Source organism: Rhinopithecus bieti, unplaced genomic scaffold, assembly GCF_001698545.2.
Source record: "Rhinopithecus bieti isolate Rb0 unplaced genomic scaffold, ASM169854v2 scaffold_13689, whole genome shotgun sequence".
NCBI lineage: Eukaryota > Metazoa > Chordata > Mammalia > Primates > Cercopithecidae > Rhinopithecus > Rhinopithecus bieti.
Window position 1 is genome coordinate 607,288 of NW_016808044.1, and position 19,481 is coordinate 626,768.

The 19,481-nt window shown below is 40.0% G+C and overlaps 1 pseudogene across 1 annotated transcript; it reads left to right on the plus strand.

Moving 5' to 3' along the window:
- Positions 1-19,068: 19,068 nt before the first annotated feature.
- LOC108537678 (60S ribosomal protein L36 pseudogene) lies at positions 19,069-19,471 on the plus strand (annotated as a pseudogene). The gene has a single exon (XR_001887899.1). The product of XR_001887899.1 is annotated as a 60S ribosomal protein L36 pseudogene (transcript).
- Positions 19,472-19,481: the final 10 nt, after the last annotated feature.

Here is a 19,481-nt window from a genome sequence, read left to right on the forward strand (position 1 = left end):
ATTATAAAATTACAATAACAAAAACTGCTTTTCATTTGCACTGGGAGGGTACAATGGAACTGAATAGAGAACTTTGGTACTTGGCCATAAATATGTGACTGTTCAATATATGACAGAATTATACTTTTTAAGTATCGAATCTTAGAACAATTGGATTTCCATTTGGACAAAAGAAATTTCCTTCTTGCTACAAACCATGCACAAAACACCAGCTCTAACTGGGTCAACTATCTAAATATAAAAGACAAAGTAGAAACATCTTGTCGATATAAAAGAATGTCACTTAGTAATAGGGAAATATTTATTAAATGAGAGTCAAAAAAGAAGGGATTGGTTGAAATGCACACATGAACAAGGAACACAATCAAAAATAAGGGATCTGCTTGTTTAACTTATGAAGTAGGAGAAGAGTCAGAGGGTAAACTCCAAGAAAGGAAAGGGAAATAGAGGAGAAAGACAAGAGCAAGAAAAACAAAGAGGATCAACAAAACTCAAAGCTGATTCTTTGAAAAGATAAAAAGTGTAGGTAAATCCCAGTGAGAGAGACAGACAGACAGACAGAGACAAACAGGCAGAAAGAGAATAGAAAGACAGATGATGGAGCAAATAGTTTTAGAGAAAAACACGAGTGATTATTAAGAAAAACTTATGCCAATACATTTGAAAACTTGGAAACGTTTCCATTTTTTAGGAAAATATAAATAAACAAAACTGACAAGGAGAAATAGGGAACTTGATTAGAAATTACATCATTAAAGTTGTTCAATTGATTGTCAAATATCTACTTATTTCTTCTCTCCCACCCTCTTAAAAAAAATTCTAACTAGAAGGTGAATAAAGACAATCTTAACACAATGTATTTCAGGAAATGGGCCAAGAGAAGAAACTCCCAAACTCACTCTATGATGTTAGTGTAATCTCGAATCTAAAATTTGACCAAGAACGTATCAAAAGAAAAAAAGTGTAGGCAATCCTATACAGGCACACAAATAAAACAATTCTAAACAAAAATCAGTAAACTCTATTGGAATACAGAATTTTTTTTTTCAGTGAACAAGTAGGGTGTATCCCAGTAATTTATAAATAGTGTAACATTAGAAAATGTGCTACTACAATTCAGCACTTAAAATTTAATGATTAAAGGAGATAAAATGTAATAACCTTTAAAAATATAAAAAGCTATGTTAAAATGTAATATTTATGACTTAAAAAATCTCTTAAACTAGGCATAAAATGTTAGTAAAGCTTATTCAGCAATATCCTAAATTGAATATTGAATATTATACTTGATGGTCAATTAGTAAAGTTTCCCTCTAAGGTAGAGAAAAAGATAAGGTTGCCTGCTATCAGCACTTTGTACCTACAGTCTTAGCAAGCCCAATAAGATAAGAAAATGTAAAAGATGTGCAATTTGGAAGAAACAAAATGAACATCATTCAAAGATGACATGGCTATCTTAATCGAAAAGAAAGAAAATACACAAACTATTACAATTAGTAAAAGTGCATCAACATTACTGGATATAACAATAACACTTTATGACTGTAAAATTTGAAAATATTTTAAAATATGATTTAGCAAATCTTTTCCATGATAGCAAAAACAGCATATGGAAATATATTTTATTTATTTATTTATTTATTTATTTACTTATTTATTCATTCATTCATTCTTGAGACAGAGTTTCTCTCTTGTTGTCCAGGCTGGAGTGCAATGGTGCTATCTTGGCTCACTGCAACCTCCACCTCGTGGGTTCAAGCAATTCTCCTGCCTCAGCCTCCTGAGTAGCTGGGATTACAGGCACCTACCACCATGCCCAGCTAATTTTTGTATTTTTAGCAGAGGTAGGGTTTCACCATGTTTGCTAGGCTGGTTTTCAACTCCTAGGTGATCTGCTGCCTCCGCCTCCCAAAGAGCTGGGATTACAGGCATGACCCACTGCGCCTGGCCAGGGAATATAATTTAGAATAGTAGAGAATAAACTTTATGGAAAAATAAAAGAACCTTTTAGAAGGATAAAATATAAAATATAAAAGTGATATAATACATGTACATACATACAATACATGTTCAAAAAGTCATATAATACATGAGATGTTGAAACATCTTCAATATAATTCTAACCACTACCTCACAGTGGATTGTTTGTTATTTTGAAAGGAATTTAACAAATGCATACTAAAATTAGGATGAAAGAATACAGGGCCAAGAATTGCCAAAACTACTCTGAAGAGGGAACAGAGAAGGTGGACTAACCACTCCAGATACAGCATTTATTATACGGCTATTAATTAGGACAATAGTGTGGTATGGATGCAGAGAGAGTCCAGAACAGACACTTGAATATGTAGAGGTTTGTTATATGAGGTGGCTTATGGCTGCATCATACATCTTGTTGGAGTAATTATCCATTTATAACAAATTAAATTAAGTATGGACCTCACATGATAATAATGCCAGCAATAGCAATACTAATAATAACTAACATTTACTGAGTACTTATGACACGTCAAGAATTGGTCAAGTGAATAAATGCTTTATGTGTTAAATCATTTAATCCTCTCTACCTGTCAATGGAATATTTTACAGATGAATAAATTGAGTCTTGAAAGAGGCAGAACTGGCCGGGCGCGGTGGCTCAAGCCTGTAATCCCAGCACTTTGGGAGACCAAGAAGGGCGGATCACGAGGTCAGGAGATCGAGACCATCCTGGCTAACACGACACGGTGAAACCCTGTCTCTACTAAAAACTACAAAAAACTAGCCGGGCGAGGTGGCGGCGCCTGTAGTCCCAGCTACCCGGGAGGCTGAGGCAGGAGAATGGCGTGAACCCGGGAGGCGGAGCTTGCAGTGAGCTGAGATCCGGCCACAGCACTCCAGCCTGGGTGACAGAGCGAGACTCCGTCTCAAAAAAAAAAAAAAAAAAAAGAAAGAAAGAAAGAGGCAGAACTTGCTCACGGTCACATAACAAGTAAGTAGAAGAACCGTGCTTTGTATATGGGCAGTGTGGTGGCAGAGCGCTGGCTCTGAAACTCACAGTACAGCATTGCAATGCAAACGAAATGCAAGATCATCACAGTGAAAAACAACTCTGAAGAGTCCAGGAAATAATTTTAGGACATTTTAAGTTAGGAAAAGAAAATTCTACACAGACATTTAGTAAAATTATAAACATAAACAAGAAATGTCATATAACAGCCTGGAAATGATGGTAATGATGGTGCTGTCTTAGAAGGAAGACGGATGAATGGGATAGGGAGGGAGATTTAAGTCTTTTTTTTTTTTTGATATTTTCTTCTTTGAATTGATCTGTGACAAGTATGGAAAAGATGTTATTTGTTTTATCTGATTGGTGGATACTTGTGTGCCTCTTTCTTTTTTTATATATTTAAAATTTCTTAAATGTTTGTATTTTTATAAAGCAGATGCAAAGTATGTAGTTTTAAGGAAGAAGTTGGAGAAAAGTAAGGCAGAATAGAACGCTTTTAAGACTTATGTTTCTGTGTATTTTAATGAAGCTGCAGGAGCTTGAGAACTAGATAAAGTCACTTACAACTTCTGCTTTCTTGGTTTTCTTCTTCCAAATAAACACTAATGTGATAAAATGACCTGAAACAATCCATTCTGAGACATTTATATCAAACTCTGGTTATCATCTGGGGCATCTATTGCTTTGTACATTGCAGGTCCTCAGTCAATAGCTGCAGGTTGAGCCATTTACAATCTGGTATTAAACCATAATAAACCAAATTAAGCCATATTAATTCAGAAAATGCCTAACAGGTGTTCCTTTGATGCGAAATTGATTTCCTGGGTATAATGTGAGGAAAAGAAGGCTGGGGGCTTCAATTTCACCCCTTTTTTTTGTTTTGTTTTGTTTTGTTTTGTTTTGTTCTTTTTTTTTGTAGCAAAACAGATGAGAAAGTTCGTGCAAACTGGCTTTAGAACAGCTTCCTAGGAACAGCTTGGGTATTTGTTTACTCTGTAAGCATTTCACTCTCTATTCACACGCTTTGCTAATGTCTCTCCTCTGCTAGCTTTGGCTAACCTTGGATGCCCTTTCCCTCTGTTTAGAATTCCACAAAGATAAATTTCCATTTCAAGCACAGTCTCCTGCTTCTGACTAAAATTGTTCCCATCACTCGCGGCCATTTTCCTCCTAATGGGGCTTCCATTTGCTCTCCTCAGGGTATTCTCTAGTCCCTGAAGCCAGATTGCAGAAAACACAGCCTGTTTCTCTTCTTTTGCTTTTATATTCATGATTATTTGAAATGGAACTGGGTTGAGACACTTGGAATCTAGATTCAAGAAAGTTCCCAATTTTTCTGCCATCTTTGGTTCATTTCCTAGAGTCAGGTTCTGTGGATGCGCCATGAGATGCAGGCTGTATTGTCGACATTGCTGTTGTTTTTCAATAAATTACGTAGAAGGCACTTCTGCCCTAGCTCTCAAAATCAGGTTTGCTTTGGTACTTTTCTGCTCTTCTATGATGTTCATTAATATTAATCAATATCTTATTTGGCTAAATTCCTAGATGTTTGAGTCTTTTTCAGTTATGAAAATATCGCTTAGTCAACATTCTAAGATGTCTGAGAGGCATCTAGTATCATCCTAAACTTTGAATTGCCCTCTTGATCAATGTTCTTATCCAAACGATCTTTGTGAATGCCAATACGTTATCATTTCCCGCTGCAAGTTCTTAATTTGAATTTAACTTTATTTGGCTCATTGAATGGGCGATCTCTTTGCTTAAATGTATTTTGTATATGTTTTTGATTTGCATAAATGTAAAGGATATAAATGCAATCTTGTTACATCAACATGCTGTGTAGTGGTGAAGTTTGGGCTTTTTGTGTAGCCATCACCTGAATAGTGAGCTTTATACCCATTAAGTAACTTTTCATTACTCACCCTCCCACCTTCCAACCCTTCAAGGACTATTATTCTATTATTTAGCTCCCACTTATTTGTGATATTTAACTTTCTGCTTCTGAGTTATTTAACTTAAGATAGTGATTCACAGTTTCATCCATGTTGCTGTAAAAGACATGATTTCATTATTTTTTATGGCTGAATAGTATTTCACTGTGTGTATATGTATACCATATTTTCTTGATCTAATCATATGTTGATGGACACTTAGGCTGGTTCCACATTTTTGTTATTGTGAATAGTGCTGTGATAAACAAATGAAAGCAGGGCCACCTAGACCACCACTCTACCTTTATAGTGGCAACCCTGATGTCTATGATACTTGCAGAGATCTATTTATAAAAACAAATCAAGTAGGGCCGCGCACAGTGGCTCACGCTTGTAATCCCAGCACTTTGGGAGGCCGAGGAGGGCTGATCACCTGAGGTCAGGAGTTCAAGACCAGCCTGGTCAACACGGTGAAACCCTGTCTCTACTAAAAAATAGAAAAATTAGCTGGGCATGGTGGCACATGCCTGCAATCCCAGCTACTTGGGAGACTGAGGCAGGAGAATCACTTGAACCCAGGAGGCAGAAGTTTGGTGCCATTGCACTCCAGCCTGGGTGACAGAGCAAGACTCTGTCTCAAAAAACAAAAAACAAAAAATCAAATTAAAAAGCTGACCAATTATTTCTGTCCTCATCAACTCTATAACTTCCTGCCTTGTAGACACTTTTAATATAAATCAAGTTTTCTTCCATCCTTTGAGAATACAGAGTATCTGTAAAAAACATTATCATCACACTAATAGAATGTTACAGTACTTACTCATTTTTGTTTTGAGATTGTCCATAGTTCCCCCTCTCTCTCCACTGAAAACACAGGCCTTTTGCTCTCACACCATCCCCACCTGTGTTTTCCTGAACATTTAAGTTTTCTTGTCTAACCACTGTGCTCAACACTGATGTCCAAAAAGAAAATTCCAAGTTGAATAAGATATATTTTCTAACATACAAGAACTCAGTTTACTGAAAGAGGGAGATGTGTCACAAATAACTACAGTATATTAAGCTCTGTATGAGAATTTTGGACAAAACTATTGGATCCAACCTTGCCTCCAGGTGCCAGGAAGGGCACTGGGGAGGGACAGTTGAATTTGGTCCAAAGCCATAGCAAAGTTAATGAATTTTGGAATCAGACAGGTCCACTTGAGCTGTCAAGTTTATTAACTGTCTGAACGTATGTGAGTTTGTTTTTATCTCTAAACCTCAGTTTCCTCACTACCCTAATCACACTTGTCTCAGAAGATTGTAAGAATTAAGTACAAGAATACATATAACGTATGGCACAGTGCCTGGAACATGGTAGACACTTAATAAACCTTAGTAGTTAAATGACATCATGTTCTGTTATATGTTTTTTTTTTTTTTTTTTGAGACGGAGTCTCGCTCTGTCGCCCGGGCTGGAGTGCAGTGGCCGGATCTCAGTTCAATGCAAGCTCCGCCTCCCGGGTTTACGCCATTCTCCTGCCTCAGCCTCCCGAGTAGCTGGGACTACAGGCGCCCGCCACCTCGCCCGGCTAGTTTTTTGTATTTTTTAGTAGAGACGGGGTTTCACCGTGTTAGCCAGGATGGTCTCGATCTCCTGACCTCGTGATCCGCCCGTCTGTTAAGTCTTTTTTAGGCAGATAGATAGGTCTTTGCTTTAGCAATTGTGTATCCAGTGAAACAGTTCATGCACATTTATGTCATGTTGAGGACAAAACAATAAACGAAGTGCTACAGGTAACTTAGTGGTTAGCAAAGAATGAGTTAAAATTTCACTGGGCTCAAGTTTACTCAGGTGAGGGTTCCTTTTGCTTGCTAAGGATTGAATTTCATTCTAACTGAAGCTTAACATTTCTTTTTTTAAAATGGGAAAGTCGCATAATCTACATTACAGTCAGAGGCCTATGTGGAGATGGATTGCAGTGTAAAGATGAAGAAAATTTGTAGTCCAGTTAGCAAGCTATGGCAATAGTCCAAGCAAGAGATAATGAGCTTAAAAATTAAGCCACTGGACTTGGAGAATAGGTCCAGTTACAGCATTTTTAAGTGATGGGATCAATAGATGGGAAAGAACTAATTGTTTCTGTGCACATGTGCATAAAAGGTGGTACCTTTGTTATATTATAGCCTCCTCTACTTGGCTACCAAAAAATGTTATATGGGCCAAAACTGGGATGTCATCAGCTCAAACCAATGATACAGATTTCATTCAATTGTTAATTAATTGTCCAAAAATATTTATTTTACAGGAGGTTTTATAGCCATTTCATTCTGAGAACTCAAGTCTTGGATTGGAACTGAGGATATATAATAAAACCTCAAATAAATACAAATGTAAATTTCTGTATGTATATATTTATGTGCACATATACACACATGCTTGTGCACGCAGGTGCACACACACACACACACACACATTTTTCTTTACTCTGTCCAGTGAGAGTTTCTAGGAACACTGACATTGTTAATAGGAACTGGTACACCTAGTGCCAGATCTTGGATTCGAAGCACTACTTTCCAATAAAAGGAATTGGGGCCTTTTGTCGAAATCAACCACCAGTTCCAAAGCTGGGGCTGGAGATGCACGAGATAATCCTAGAATATATTTTTATGTCAGAAATCAAGAAAGCGCTCAAAGAATGAAGGGACATGCCAAGGGGATGTACTGGCCAAATGTGAAGTAATTTGGACATCACAATAAATAATGATTGTTTTTAACCCATAAAGTAAAACAAATCCACGTTGAACATGAATGTGGAATAATAAATAAATAAATAAGTAAATAAATAAACAAATAAAAGGGTAAAGTTTTTCTTTGCAGTAGGAAGGCAGTAATAAATATGGATGGCATGGTATCTTCAGAAAATCACCATTCGACAATCGCTGTAGTAATAACTGTTTTAGGCAAGAATCATCGATGGGTAAAACTTTGATGGGAAACGTTAATGAAGTGAACAAAGTTAACATCACCATTAATGAGACAAGTAGACACAATGTCCCTGCATCAACATGGCTTCTGTGGTGTTCCTGCCAAAAATGCATTGTGTGAATCTAAACATAAAGAGGTTTCAGACAGTCCCAAACTGAGTGCTATTCTGTAAAAGACACATGGCCACTACTCTTCAAAAAAATGAGTCATGGAAGACAAAGAAAGAAAGAGTTATTTTTAATTAATGGAGAATAATGAGACACGAAAACCGAGGGCAACATGAATACCAGATTGATCCTGGGCCAGTAAAAAATTCCAAAACTTGCCTAAAGTCTATGTATTAGATAATAGAACTACATTTACATAAATGTCCTGATTTTGAAAATTGTACTCTGATTTTGTAAGAAAATACCCTTGTTTTTAGAAATTGTACACTAAGGTAATGGGGCATTTTCTTTGCTACTTACTCTCAAATGGTTCAAAACTGTTTACATACAGAGACAGAGAGAGAACATGATGAGACAAATATTGTGAGCATAAAATTATCTCAAAACAGTTAAGACAGATTCTTTAAAATACACATTTTTGACAAAGTATCATACAACATCTGGGTACAGTAAGCAAAAGTTTGCGGGCTATAAAATCACTGTCACAATCAGATTACCAGAGACGGAATTACAAGCTGTCCCCTTCCCCACATGACAGAGTCAGCAGTAGCAAGGGCCAGTTTCAGTGATGTTATCTCCACAATGTGTTGGCAGAACAAGAAGGTCGTTTGAAATTCATCAGCTGAAGACAGGCAAACACATGACATAAAGACTGGCTATTAATCTTGGCTCATTTTATAACAAAAGTGATATCTAAAGGGTACCCACTAAGACAAACCTGCTTCAGAAAACAAAAACCAATATAAATCCAAGGATCACTCAAACAGATCCCATGCTGGATTTAAAGTATGCTTTTCCAAACTGTGGAACACAGTGGGCATGGAACAAAGTGAAGTATTAGGCAAGAGACATTTCCCTCCCTATAGAATGACAAGACACAAAAAACATGAGGTTTGCCTCAATACAGTCTTTCGGTAGTCAGTCATATTGTGTCCAGAATTGGTGGGTTCTTGGTCTCACTGACTTCAAGAATGAAGCCGCGGACCCTCACGGTGAGTGTTACAGTTCTTAAAGATGGTGTGTCTGGAGTTTGTTCCTTCAGACGTTCAGATGTGTCTGGAGCTTCTTCCTTCTGGTGGGTTCGTGGTCTCGCTGTCAGGAGTGACGCTGCAGACCTTTGTGGTGAGCGTTACAGCTCTTAAAGGCAGCGCATCTGGAGTTACAGGAGTTAGTAAGAAATAATTTTACGCAGATAGAGAGGTCCTTGGAAAGCTGTTTCTTTTAAAGCAGCTCCAGAAACTTTTCTCGTCTATTCAGGAAAGCCCCAGCTCTTAGAGGCAGGCAGGCAACCTTCGATATGCAAATGCAGACCATTAGAAACGGGTCCACCCAAACATGGCAATTCTGCCCTCTTCTTCTTGCCTTTGCTCCCACATGTGCCTGGCAACATGGCCACCCCCACATCTCCCCTCCTGTGTAGAACATCCATGGCACCTTACATTTGCATATTAAAACACTAGAGTGGGAGGGCCAGTTTTTTCAAGGGCTATGCGAATGACATGCCTGGTCAAACTAATCCCCTGAGCCCTATGCAAATCAGACATGACCTCCTCCAGCCTCCTCATATAACTGACTGGCATCAGCTGCACTGGGGGTTCCCTCTCTAGGGGCTTTGGAGACCCCGCCCCATTCTGTCTTTGTACAGGGGAGCTTCTTCCTTCTTTCTTCTCCCTTCTTTCTTGCCTATTAAACTCTCCACTCCTTAAAACTACTCCACGTGTGTCTGTATCGTTTTATACAATTCGACGTGAGACAAGAGCCCTGGTGTTCCTCCACTCATTGGAGCTGTATCACCAGGAAAGGCCAGCGAGAGAAAAGGTGGGAAAATTGTATCTTGTAATCTCCACAATGATAGGCTCTATGTTGGCCATATGAAGAGTTCAACACAAAATCCTCCCCTGTCTTCTTCCCTTTCTCTCTCGCTCTCTCCTTCCCTTTCCTTCTTCCTTGCAACACATTGCTGGGTAAAGCACAACGATATTATTCAGGACTTTATATTATTATTCTGAATATGTCGGAATTTAGCCTACAGAATGTAAAGGTAATGTTGCCCCAGATCACTAGCATACCCTCCATTTACTAGTTCCTCTATGATTTTATAACTGAAAGATTACAATATTCTTTTCAAGAGGTTCCTGGTGTCAGAAGGGGGTCATTTGAAGCAAGAGAGCAGACCTGACTATTGGTAAGTTGATTTCCTTCAGAAGTTAGAAAAAGCAAGGAGCTCCTTTCTCCTGCCTTCTCTTTCTCTTCTCCCCTAAATAGACAGAACATTTAAACTCAAGCAGTCCTGGGCTGTTACTCAAGACACACAGGAAACTGGTAGGGAAAATGAGAGATAGGATCATGTGCATGGCTATTTAAAAGTTTATTGCCCAATTAATTTGTTATGTATTCTTGGTAAAGCCCGGAACAATCTAACTTGGTCTCACGAGAAGAGAGTATGGTAGTATCAAAAGAGAAACAGGTCAGTTTGCAAAAGGCTCTTTTGCTAATAGATCAATTTTAAAGTGAATTCCATTTGCCAAATTACTGATAATTTCTCAGTTTTAATTTTGTTTCAGCCTCTATCCAGCACTTGTATCTTATACCTGCTCCTATTCCTATCATTGCTGTTTTAAATGTAAATGGAGAGCATTTCCATTTTTGCTTTTTAGTCTCTATTGTCATGGGTGTGAGTCCTACCACTGCCCTGCACTCTGTACCTGCTTTAGCCCCAAAGGTTATCACAAATGTTACACTTTTTTTGGTTGTTGTTATTGAGATAAAGTCTCCCTGGGAGGCTCAGGCTGGAGTGCAATGGCACAGTCTTGGTTCACTGCAACCTCCACTTCCAGGATTCAAGGGATATTTTATTTTGAGGCAGAGTCTCACTCTATTTCCTAGGCAGCAGTGCAGTGGTATAATATGGGCTCACTACAACCTCTGCCTCCCAGGTTCAAGTGATTCTCCTGTCTCAGCCTCCCGAGTAGCTGGGATTACAGGTGCCTGCCACCATGCCTGGCTAATTTTTGTATTTTTAGTAGAGATGGGGTTTCACCATGTTGGCCAGGCTGGTCTTGAACTCCTGACCTCAGGTGATCTGTCCTTCTCAGCCTCCCAAAGTGCTGGGATTACAGGCGTGAGCCACCACACCCGGCACAAATGTTACACTTACACAGCATCTAACACCATATATCTCAGCTCTTTCTATGGTAGCCTTTATAGGAAAGCCCAACTATTTTCATTTAAAAATAATGTAAGCTGCGGTAGAAACAAATGTAGGAGCAGAACTGCTGCAAGAGTGGGAGAAGGAGGGGGCAAGAGTTATACATGAAAAAAGAGTTTGAGAAGCACTTCAACCATTTAATAATTGATTAAATGTATTACATTCAATAATGGAATAAATTGATCATTCGGTTGGATTAATTTGCAGGTTCCTTGTTTTAAAGCAAACCAGTTGGGAACCAGTGAAAAGCCTTAAAGCTCCATGGTTAAAATTCTTCTCCACTTGGGATGATGGCCTTAACTTCTCTGTGGTCAGTTATAAGGTCTTGACATATTTTGTTCCTCTATCCTTTAAGATAGACATGTCGCCCAAGTGACACAGAGGTCATTTTCTAAGTCTCTTCAAGAAGGGTTGTATGGAGTTTTTTCATCAGTACTACATTTTATAGGGTTTGTTTGTTTGTTTGTTTGGAGTCTTGCTGCATTGCCAGGCTGGAGTGCAGTGGCATAATCTTGGCTCACTGCAACCTCCACCTCCCAGGTTCTCCTGCCTCAGCCTCCCATGTAGCTGGGATTATAGGTGTGTACCACCACGCCTGACTAAATTTTTGTATTTTAGTAGAGACGGGGTTTCTCCATGTTGGCCAGGATGGTCTTGATCTCCTGACCTCATGATCTGCTCGCCTCGGCCTCCCAAAGTGCCAGGATTACAGACGTGAGCCAACGCCCCCTGGCCAGGGTTTGTTTTAAATATAAAAAGTAAAAAATCAATTTCTACAAATACATGAATAAGATTGAGATGTATTTCTTCTTTAACTTTTTTTTCTTTGAAACTATGCTTTTAATTGCTTCAGAAAGTTTAAGACTGATCGGGCATAGTGGCTCACGCCTGTAATCCCAGCACTGTGGGAGGCTGAGGAGGGCGAATCGCCTGAGATCAGGAGATCGAGACCAGCCCAGCCAACATGGAGAAACCCCGTCTCTACTAAAAACATAAAAAAATTGCTGGGCATGGTGGCATGCACCTGTAATCCCAGCTATTCAGGAGGCTGAGGCAGGAGAATTGCTTGAACCTGGGAGGTGGGGCTTGTGGTGAACCGAGATGGCACCATTGCACTCCAGCCTGGGGGACAGAGTGAGACTCCATCTCAAAACTAAAAAAGAAAGTTTAAGACAACATTTCTCATACTCATGAATTCTTTGGACTCTTTGGGACTGGGGTAAGTGGGAAGGGCTGGGGACAAGTTCAGGGTAGTAATTGTGTTCTAGGACCATCCTAACAACATGATGCCATTCTTCTCTTCCAATAATTGTATCTCCCCTTTGTTTCTGAGAATTGTGGGCCTCAGCCTCCATGACGCCTCATGTCGAAGGAATAATTTGCTGTTGTTTACAAGAGTTTACTACACTGAAATCCATAGTCCATAAATCACATTTAATGGAGAGAGTGGGCAGATGATTAAAATGCTTTTTCTAAATTCTCGGAACAGCCTTACTATGGAAGCATACTATTAATCACCAAACTCAGCAGGATTGTAATCTTTGCCTTTTAGGAGGAGTCAAAAGTATAAGAGGTCTGAGTTGTATTTGTGAGGCTGGTCATTGAGACTGCAGCATCCGCAGGACATTTGTGTACACAGTGGGGCGTCTTTGTCGACTTTTGCCAACAGAGGCCTGTGTGAACATTTAAAAAAAATAAACCTGTTTACAACAGTTTTAGATTTACAGATTACTGTGAAGTTAGTAAAAATTTCCACATACTCTAACCCCGTTTCTTTGATGATTAAGATTTTATATTAGTATGACACATTTGCCCTGATTAATGAACCAATATTATTACATCATTATTAATTAAAATCAATACTTAAATCAGACTCTCTCAATTTCCCTCTTGTGTCTTTTTACCTTTCCAGGATCCCATCCAGGAAACCACATTATATTTAGTAGCCGTATCACCATAGGCTCCTTTTGGTTATGACAGTGTCTGTGATTTTCCTTGTTTTATATCATCTTGACAGGTTTGAGGAGTTCTGGCCAGATATTCTCTAGACTGTCCTTTAGTTGGAATTTATCTGCTGTCTTTTTCATGATTAGGCTGTGTGAACCCTGAAAATTTGAGACAGGTATCAGTTAATTTAAAGTTGATTTTGCCAAGGTTGAGGACGCCCGCCCGTGACACAGCCTCATGAGGTCCTGACATGTGCCCAAGGCGGTCGGGGCACAGCTTGGTTTATACATTTTAGGGAGACATGAGACATCAATCAATATATGTAAGAAGTACATTGGTTTGATCTGGAAAGGCGGGACAACTCGAAGCAAAGGCAGGAAGACTCTAAGCCGGGGAGAGGGCTTCCGGGTCACAGATAAGTGACAGACAAGGGGTTGCACTCTTTTAATTTTTTTTCTTTTTTTTGAGATGGAGTCTAGCTCTGTCACCTAGGCTGGAGTGCAATGGTGCAATCTCTCCTCACTGCAAACTCCACCCCCTAAGTTCAAGTGATTCTCCTGCCTCAGCCTCCTGATAGCTGGGATTACGGGCACCCACCACCACGCCCAGCTAATTTTGTGTTTTTTAGTAGAGATGGAGTTTCACCATGTTGGTCAGGCTGATCTCAAGCTCCTGACCTCAAGTGATCCGCCCACCCCGGCCTCCCAAAGTGCTGGGATTACAGGTTTGAGACACCGCCCGGCCTCTTTTGAGTTTCTGATTAGCCTTTCCAAAGGAGGCAATCAGATATGCATTTATCTCGGTGAGCAGGGGGATAACTTTGAATAGAATGGGAGGCAAGCCTGGGATAATGTATTTTGGAAAGAAAGACAACAGAGGTAAGCAAGCCCACAGAATTCCCTCTCATCATGTCTCATGGAGGGTACTTGCTGTCGCATGACGTATGACTTCGGTGCTCATCTTGATCACTGGTATTGAGGTAGTGTTTGTCAGTTTCTCTCCTCTAAAGCTGTTCTTTCAACCCTCTCCCTGCTGTAAAATCAAAGGAAATGACTGAGAGTCTCCATCAATTAGAGGCTTATTTTTGCCAAGGTTGAGGATACGCCCAGGAAAAAGAGACACAGGCTGCAGTAGAATCTGCGGCCCATACTTTTTCCAAAGATGATTTTGAGGGCTTCAGTATTTAAAAGAGGAAAAAGTGGGTAGCAGAGGAAAGAAGGAACCAAAAGGAGAACAGTGTAGACAAAAGCAGCAAGTGGTTGCATTCTCTTGAGGTTTTCATCAGCATTCACTGAATCCACCTTGTACATGTGAAAGGAGCGGGCAAAGGCCGGGTGCTGTGGTTCAAGTCTGTAATCCCAGCACTTTGGGAGGCCGAGGTGGGCAGATCACGAGGTCGGGAGTTCAAGACTAGCCTGACCAACGCGGTGAAACCCCGTCTCTACTAAAAATGCAAAAGTTAGCTGGGCGTGGGGTAGCGGGCGCCTGTAATCCCAGCTACTCAGGAGGCTGAGGCAGGAAAATTGCTTGAACCCGGGAGATGGAGCTTAGAGTGAGCCGAGATCTTGCCACTGCACTGCAGCCTGGGCGACAGAGTGAGAGTCCGTCTCAAAAACAAAACAAAACAAAAACAAAAAACAAAAGAAAGGAGCAGGCAGAGGCATTGGTCTGCTCAGCGAATCTGCATTTTTGCATGAGAAAAAGTAAACATAGAGTAGAGGAAGAAGCAGTCAAGTATGCTTTAGTCGCCGGTGAGCAGAGGGATGACTTCCTGTCTCTGCCCTGTCTTTTACCTGTGAAAAGAAGCTGTTAATTTACATTGCCAGAATGAAATTCAATGGAACTCTGTTTTAGGGTAAAGATTTTGGGACCCAGAAAGAATGTCCTTGTGAGGACATTGTGAAGGAAGCCTCCTTGGGGAGGTATGTGGCTTCTGTCTTTGCAGTTACGTATTTAGGAAGAAAATGGGAGGCAGTTTTCCCTGACTCAGCAAGCTTAACTTCTCCCTTGGCATAGTGAGTTTGGGGCCTGGAGACTGTATTTTCCTTTCTCTACTGTACTCACTGCTCGGAAAGAGGTCACTATGTGCTGATCACAGTGGAGAGTTACCGTTCACCTTCTTAAGAGCGGAGTACCTACATATGTTATTTTGAATTCTTCCACGTGAGAAATTTATCTATTCTCCCCATTTATCTATTTATTCAATCATTTATTTATGTAAGTGTGGATTCAAGGATATTTAGTTTATATTTTGGGCTATAATTCAATACTACTTTATTTGTTTATTTTTTGCTCACATTGGTCTGGCTTTGACCATTGGGAGTTCTTTCATTTGGCTCCCATATTCTTTTGGCAAGCCTTCATCAATGTGGACTTTTTTTTTTTCTTTTTTGAGACAGAGTGTTGCTCTGTTGCCCAGACTGGAGTGCGGTGGCACAATTTTGGCTCACTGCAAGCTCCGCCTCCCAGGTTCACGCCATTCTCCTGCCTCGGCCTCCCAAGCTGGGACTACAGGCGCCCGCCACCACACCCCGCTAGTTTTGTTTTTATATTTTTAGTGGAGATGGGGTTTCACTGTGTTGGCCAGGATGGTTTTGATCTCCTGACCTTGTGAGCCGCCAGCCTTGGCCTCCCAAAGTGCTGGGATTACAGGCGTGAGCCACCATGTCCGGCCCAATGTGGACTTTTATTGTTTGAGAACTTTCTTACTTTGTGGCCTACAAGATGATCCAAGCACATCTTGTATATTTCCTGCCCCAATCCAAGGATCTGCCATTTCTTCAAGGAGCCCTGGTTCTTTTGATTGAAGAATGATAATAGAAGCCAAGATTGGTGTGCTTGTTGCTACCATGATATTCATGTAAACCTTTAAAATCTGAGTTTCCTCTGGAATTCCTATGCTGATTTATTAAAAATGCCAACTTGTTTATTAATCACTGTTCACAAGCCTACCAATTCTGGAATTATGAGATAGTCTGAGTACTTCGTCAACATCATTTCTTATAATTCTTACAATAGCATGAAGAAAATCTAATCTCTGGAAGTGGATGAGAATAAAACATAATTTGAAGTGGCAGTAGGAGAAATGTGAAAATTACTGTTTTATGTCAATATTGTGTCAATAAGCAGACTCTTCAATTATAAGGTAAAAGCAATCTTCCTCTTTAGAGAAAGGGAAATAAAACTACTTTGTATAGGAAGATTTATTTTCTGAACCGTCTCTGGATTGTTTCTGCATACTCAGTCCAATTTGATGTAAATTTAGAGAGCAAATAGATTTACCTTTCGTAGACTACCACCACCTTCCACCACCTAGTTTCTCTGCATTTATTTTTTTATATAGTAAATACGATTTGAGCACCTGGTATGAGGACAAGTCAAAGAGGTCCATAATTCTGGCTCCTATTGCTGCATGAGAAGTTGTCTGGAAGTTTCGTGGTACAAAACGACAGCCATTGTATTTTGCTCACTGTTTAGTGGTTTGGAAATTCAGGGAGGGTTCAGCTGAGGCAGGTGAGGAAAGAGCTGAGAGAACCTGTAAGCTAGAACCATCTGTATGTCTATGCTGGAGAAATGCTGGGTGATGCAAAACAGGATGGCTCGCCTTCCTCCTTCCTCCTTCCTGCCTCCTGGTACCTCCCCTTGCCAGGCACGAATCAGAAGCAAAATGGCAAGGGAGTCTCCAGCCCCAGCATCACACAGCAGGCAACAGAGGGTGGACTTGCAGATGAGAGAAAGTAGAACATCACTAGCACAGTCAAACTTTATGAATAGCCAAAGGCTTCTTTAAACACCAAAACTCATTTTTCTATTCTATTCTATTCTATTCTATTCTATTCTATTCTATTCTATTCCATTCCATTCCATTCCATTCCATTCCATTCCATTCCATTCTATATTTATGTTAGAGACAGGGTCTTACTCTGTTGCCCAGTGAGGAGTGCAGTGGTGCAATCTCGGCTTACTGAAACCTCTGTCTCCTAGATTGAAGCGATTCTACTGCCTCAGCCTCCCGAATAGCTGGGATTACAGGTGTGAGCCACCATGCCCGGCCACAAAACTCGTATCCATTTTAAATGGAAAATTTGAACTCTTGTTCACAGAATATTCTAAATTTAATTTTTTTTGGTGTCTTATCAAGGGTCAGCTTTTTTTTTTTTCTTTTTTTTTTCTGTTTATAATACATTATTTCTTTAAGGCCTATTTTGTTGTGTAAGATTCCTCACCCCTCTCTCAAAATCAAATGTTCTGTGTTCTTTGAGATATTTCTGATATGTTTAGTTTTTCTTTCTTTTGCCAAACAGGTTCAAATGCTTTGTATCAGTGCAGAAAGTAAGGTCTGCCTGTTTCTATATTCTAATTCCTATATTTTAAATTGATGTTGGCTCAGCTATCAACTATGAAAACCTATTGAAAATAGAATAAAATAACTGTAAAAGGGGTTGAATAAATACCTAAAGAGTTTGTCTGCAGGTCAAGTGGCTCAGTCTCACTGCAGGCACCAACTTCGTAGTCACTTGGAGACTTTGCTTTTAAGTTTTGGATATTTAAGCCTGCTGGACAACTGATACATGATTTAAGGCAACGTTTGTATACAAAATATTTTCAGTATTTCTCTTTTTTTTTTTCTTTCTGTATTTAGGGGGAAAAAAAGTTAAAATTTAACTCTGAAGACAATTGTTTTCCTAACATGTGGCCATGTTATAACTGTTAGATGCTAGTGTTTAAAAGATCTGTGCAGAAACTGGTATTTTTTCTCAACTAGTCTCCAGGTATCTAAGCAGCAACTGATTTTAGAGATGACATGAGAAAATTGTCATGCAAAAGTATCTTGAAGAGTAAGCCTTGATGGCCAATTGTACCTTCCACAATTATGGACTGATTGGTTTTTATATGTCTTGTATTCTTGGGCTACAGGGTAACCTAAAAACATATTTCTGCATAATCTGTGGATCACTCTTAAAAGCTCTTAATATGATTCTCAAAATGTAGTTAATAAATTTTATCAAAGAAAATATCGTGACTTAGCAGAGTCTATTTAAACACAAAGAAAAAATTTTTCTCTTTGATGAATGGCAGGTTTTCATTGGATCCTTATCAGTCAAATTTTTGTCCTCCCTCTTAAGGAAGATTATGCCATTTTAGATTGTTTTATTCAGTACGGAGATGCCTTTGTCAGCACAGAAATATGTCTGGATGACATACTTTGTACCCCAATATCTACACTTTCTTTTGGAGTTATTTTTAGTGTGCAGATTTCCCTCTCTACGGATATAATTTTTCTGAATCTCTAATTGCAGAATACTGTATTTAAATTCAGAGTCCTGTGAATGGACTAGAAGGAATCTCTGATCTGTGAGGTCATTCAGTGAAACATAAGATGTTCTTGCAACAGGAGGTATATGCAGTTGTGTATTATAGATTGCACACTCACAGAACAAGTTCATATATATATATGTGTGTGTGTGTCTGTGTGTGTGTATATATATATTTTTTCTTTGGAGACAGGATCTTGCGCTGTCACCCAGGCTGGAATGCAGTGGCACAATCATAGCTCACTGCAGCCTTGAACTCCTGAGCTTGAGTGATCCTCCCACCTTAGCTTCCTGAGTAGCTGGGATTATAGGTGCATGCCATTGCACTCAGATAATTTTTAATATTTTTGTAGAGATGAGATCTCACTATGTTGCCCAGGCTGGTCTTGAAGTCCTGGTCTTAAATGATCCTCCCTCCTAAGCTTCCCAAAGTGCTTGGGATTACAGAGGTGAGATATTAAAGAGATAGCTGAAAAGAACATGTCTGGACTGTTGAAATCATGAGAGGAAATAAGAGTCGTATTTTTTTTAAAAGTGTGCAAAATGGCCTTCCGTCACGGCCGCCACTGGAGAGCAGTAGCCATGGCTCTACGCTACCCTATGGCCGTGGGCCTCAACAAGGGCCACAAGGTGACCAAGAACGTGAGCAAGCCCAGGCACAGCCGCCGCCGCGGGCGTCTGACGAAACACACGAAGTTCGTGCGGGACATGATTCGGGAGGTGTGTGGCTTTGCCCCGTACGAGCGGCGCGCCATGGAGTTACTGAAGGTCTCCAAGGACAAACGGGCCCTCAAGTTTATCAAGAAAAGGGTGGGGACGCACATCCGCGCCAAGAGGAAGCGGGAGGAGCTGAGCAACGTGTTAGCCGCTATGAGGAAAGCTGCTGCCAAGAAAGACTGAGCCCCCTCCCCTGGCTTCTCCCTGAAATAAAGAACAGCTTGACACACACACACACA